The following is a 5,000-nucleotide window of genomic DNA, read 5'->3' on the forward strand; positions in this document are numbered from 1 at the left end:
AACACACATTTATTAGGACATTTTTTCAAATTAACAGCAAATGTTCAAATATTCACGTCAAATACTTAGCAACATTATCAACAAATCCACACATGAGCAATGGCTGTGGTATGAACACCGCAAATGCTCAAATACTAAAGTTAAATACTTTGCAAATATCAACATATCCACACATGAACAATGGCATCAGGACTAAAGATACCTATGAAAAAAGATTATTTCTTTCACACACATTATCATCAACTTTCTTTCTATCTACAAGTATTGTTTACAGGCTAGTCTTCATGACCGTATTGCTATAGTCTTTCTCTCTGTCAACTCTTCTTTTTCTCTCTTGATTTAAGCTTAAATGCCAAAGTCTAGACGGCGAGGCTTCCTTGTTGCAAAGTCATGAATCAAATCTTTGAAGTTCAGAGAGAGAGCCAATTCACTTTCAATTGAGAGGATTGCCAGATTGTTCAATCTCTCCTGTGCCATTGTTGATCTGAGGTAGCTCTTGATAAGTTTCAGTTTGCTAAATGCCCTTTCCCCACCAGCAACAGTGACTGGTAGAGTACAAAATATCCTAATGGCAATACAAACTTCTCCAAAAATACTCTGGAGTTGCATTCGGTAAATTGAATTGAGGAGCTCAACACTGGTGCAATCAGAGGGGAAAGTGGCAGAAAATACTGTATTGAGATGCCTGATTTCATTCTCAAACTGAGGTGTGAGGTCCTTTGTGTACTTGCTTATGAGTGGGTGACACACAGCAGCAATATCACTGTCCCTTAACTGACCAACCTTAATAATGGCTGCAAATTCCTCAACAATGTTTGCTGTTGTTCGGAACCGAGCGTCTAAGTCACTAATGATATGGTCCATGGCAGTGAAAAACACTGTGTTCCGAAATGATGTCTCTGCAGTCTCTCCCTGAACTGCTTCTTCTGGGGTCTCATCATAGAACCTCTTTCTCTTTCTCACACGGCTGAGTTCTTTTTTTAAGTGAGGTGGAACCCCCATTTCATTGGCAATCAATGTAGCCTCAGCGAGGAGGGAATCCCATTCATTTCTAAGAGCCTGCATCTCATCTTTGAGTGCATTTATATTGGCTGCCTCAACCTCAAGAGAAATTTTCCCTGACTGAAGTATCACATTTCTGCAATCAATGCACTGCAATACTTTCAACCAAATAGTCAGAAGAACAATGGCATCAAATGACAGAAAGTATCTCCTCAGACCAATAGCTTCAGCTCTTGCATCATCTGTAAGACTGCATGTGCTGAGTATGGAACTAAGAGCCTCGATGACACTAGGTAAGTGTTTTGCTACAGGTTTAACAGCATTGATTCTTGCACTCCAGCGAGTGTCAGACAAGATGTGGAGAGAGCAGCCGGTATTTTCTTTGTATATGGCCCATCTCTCTGGACTGGCACTTACAAATCTGTAAAGTCGATTGATGAAGCCAAAAAAAGCTGACACTTCCTCACTTGATGCTGCTGCGTGTACCCCAGTCAGATTTAACGTGTGGGAAGCACAAGGTGAAAATGTGGCCAGACTGTTGTGCTTTAGTATTTGGGCTTGTACTCCCTTAACTTTCCCAGACATATTGGCACCATTGTCATAGCCTTGTCCCCTGCAATCAGCAATATCTATCCCTAGTTTCTCAAGTACATCCTGTATCATCCCTGCAATTTCACTCCCTGTTTTTTTGTGAAATTGTTTGAATTCAACAAACCTCTCTGTTATCTCCCATTCATTTGAATCCTCATTGTTATGGACATACCTAATGACTACAACATTTTGCTCTGTGTGTGAAATGTCTGGTGTGGCATCACAGATAATGCTGTAATAGATGGCATCGTCCCTTTCTTTCAAAATTACTTTCAGGACTCTTTTCCCACACAGGTCAATGAACTCATTTTGGATGTCTGAGGACAAATAATGAGTGAGTCTAGTTTGTTTATCTGAGTTCTTCACTTTGTCTAGGTGGTCTTTCAAAAGTGTGTCATAGTGGGATACTAGTTCTAGTGAGCCCAAGAAATTTCCATTGTGGACATCACCTAACGTTTTTGTTTTACCTCTGAAAGGTAAATTTCTTGATGACAAGTGCAGCGTAACATCAAGAAGTCTCTCCAAGAGAGCTACATTTCTCTCTATTTCAGACTGCATTTGTGTTTGCAGACGGTGGTCTATTCCTGTAGCAGCAATGACAGAACACTGCAGGTTCTTCCATTTCCAATAACAATCCCTGTGTGCCCTGTTGTTTTCATGGCTTGGAAATTTGTCATACATGCGACGCCACTTCACATCACACATCTTGTACCCATGTTCATTACAGAGTGCACTTTGAGAAGCCCTTTTTGAGCCACAAGAAAAAAGAATGCAAGGAATACAGTATAGTGCATTTACACTCTCACTGTAAATCAACCAATCCCTTTTCATTTTTTCTCTGCCATTTGCTGCCTTGGTGTATTTCAAGTAATCTGGAAATGGCTTTCCATCTGAATCTTTGGGAATTTGTTGCTCATCTGCTGAAGCTAACTTTCTGACAATAGTTGCCCTGTCACTATCACTTAAATAAGCTGGCCATAACCCTGGGTCAGCAGACAACAGATCCTCTGATTCTGCATGATGCTCAGTTTCTGCAGTGTCCCTTAACTCAGCCTGTTCCTTACTCTTCACTGCTGCTGCTTCTTCCTCATCATCATCGGAGCTGCTGTTACTCGCCCTATCCTGTTCCTGTGTTTGAGCACCTCTGGTCTCCTCTCTGGCTGCTGCATCATGGCCTGAAGAGGGCTCTGGCTCTGAAGTGTCAATAATGTGCACAATACAGAATATGTTATAGATCCACTGTGATACTACTGAGACAGTGATGCATGCAAGTCCTCTCAGCACATGAATATTTGGATTGAATGAACTCCATAAAAATGACGTAGCCTAAGAATAGTTGCTCAAAAAAGAAAACAAATGTAATTTCTCCAACAAGTTATTAACCCTAAATCCATTATTTGTGGATTGTATTGCTCACCTCCTTCTCCTTCAAGTGGGCTTTGTGTTGAGGGCTGGGGTCCTATTCCTGAGGCTGCATCTGTAGTGTGTATGTTGAGGGCATCTAATTAGTTATGAAACTAGTTCTTAGCACCAGAAATTGTATCTTGCATATAGCCTCGTACAGTAGTTTATTGCACGAGTTCTGCAGACCCTCTACATCAGGGGTCTCCAACGTGGTGCCCGCGGGCACCAGGTAGCCCGCGAGACGCATATGAGGCGCCCGCAGCGCACCTTCTAAAAATAGCCCACAAGTCGTCTGCAGATCACGCTCTAAAAACATCCTCCGTTGTGACGTTTTTAATCATTTAACTAGACAAGAACCATGTAGACAACAATCTGTAGCCTTAACTACATTAACATTAACTTGATATTGGTGGTGATACCTTAAGTTGTAGGCCTAGCTGGTTAACTTTTAGCCTTTGGTTCAGAATACCTTTCCCATTCAATCGACAACGGAAGTGGAGCGCATATACATGCTGCGCGCACACATGCAGAAAAAACAAGCTCGCTCGTCTAGTGTAGCCAATGGAAGCATGTCTTCGCGAAAGTTCTGTGCCCATTCCGTGTTTGTCCCATACGATTCGTGCATGATTGTTCAAGGACTGAAAAACGCTTGCTTTACTGTAGCGCACGGGCCTTTTCTCCTCCGTGTAGCGCTGGAAATCGTGTGGCATGATCCAATTAACCTACCGGGCGCAACATGATCATGGAGACGTGCAATAACTATAAAAGGCGTCTTCATAAGTTAGGGAAGGTGGTGTTGGTGATTGCTATTGAAATGTTAAAAAAAAAACAAAAAAAAAAACAGTTGTCTACTGAAATCAGAACTTAAACAGCCTCAAAATTCTTAATGGTGAGTAATTCCTTAAAAATGTTGTTGTTAAAAAAAAAAAAAAAAAAAAAAATAGGTTCCCCATGCAAACTTTGAAATTAACAAACTGAACAAGATGTTGGTAGTGTTGCATATTGATATAAAAATATTGAAGAATCAGATGAAAATACAGTTGTTTAAAACATATAAAGGCGTATGGGCCTACAGTACATAATATTGATAATTTGACATTGTAAATCACCCACTATTTAGGAGGGTTACCCTCGCATAAAAGGTTGTGAGGGGCTGTTCGCTTCAAATGGGTAGCCCTCCATATGATTTCGAGTTCTTCCGGTAGCCCTCATCCCCAAAAAGGTTGGAGACCCCTGCTCTACATTAACTGATCTCCCATGGCAATAAATGTGTTCAAATAAAATGACACTGCACTTCTTATTGAAAACTGTTGCATTGATATTGCAACCAGATTAAAACGAAATCTGCTAGCATACCTGCCAACACTAGAAATAGTTGGGAATTTAATTGATTAACACTTCACATAAACTTTATTGAGTGTTGGTAACTTGTGTCCTCGGAACAAAATCTGACCGCAGCTATGGAGTTTTGGAGGTAGGCTGCAGGCAGCACTGACATAGGTAAAATCAACGACCGAAATGCAGTGGAAAGTCTCCCGTTTTTTGAAAGCTAGCAGCTAAATGTTGGCAGGTCATTAGCATGGTCATTAGCGGGTAGCTAGTTAGTGTGTTGTATCATGGCATGCATCAAGTGTCAGTGAATAATACCTTTCTTTTGGAAAAATTGAGTGACTAATTGTCGCCCTTTTTTCTCCCTCTCACCTCTCTGCTGCTTCTCTTTTCGTTTTTGATAGCCGGACTTCATCATTTATCTGGCTGCACTTCACTTCTATATTGCACGGACGGCTCGCATTTCAACTGAGCTGTCACGGAGGCGGAGCATGTACATTTCGCATGTCCCGCTGCCAGTGTCAGACGATACCATTCAGTAAAGGGAGAGGGGTGAAATAATAATATCATACATAATTCGAGGATTTTTTTTAATAGCGAATCACAGCCATATATAACTGGCTTATTTTAATAGATCAAATGAGATATTTCATTTAAAAAAAACATACTATTAA

The sequence above is a fragment of the Sardina pilchardus genome, chromosome 20, assembly GCF_963854185.1.
Source record: "Sardina pilchardus chromosome 20, fSarPil1.1, whole genome shotgun sequence".
Lineage (NCBI taxonomy): Eukaryota > Metazoa > Chordata > Actinopteri > Clupeiformes > Clupeidae > Sardina > Sardina pilchardus.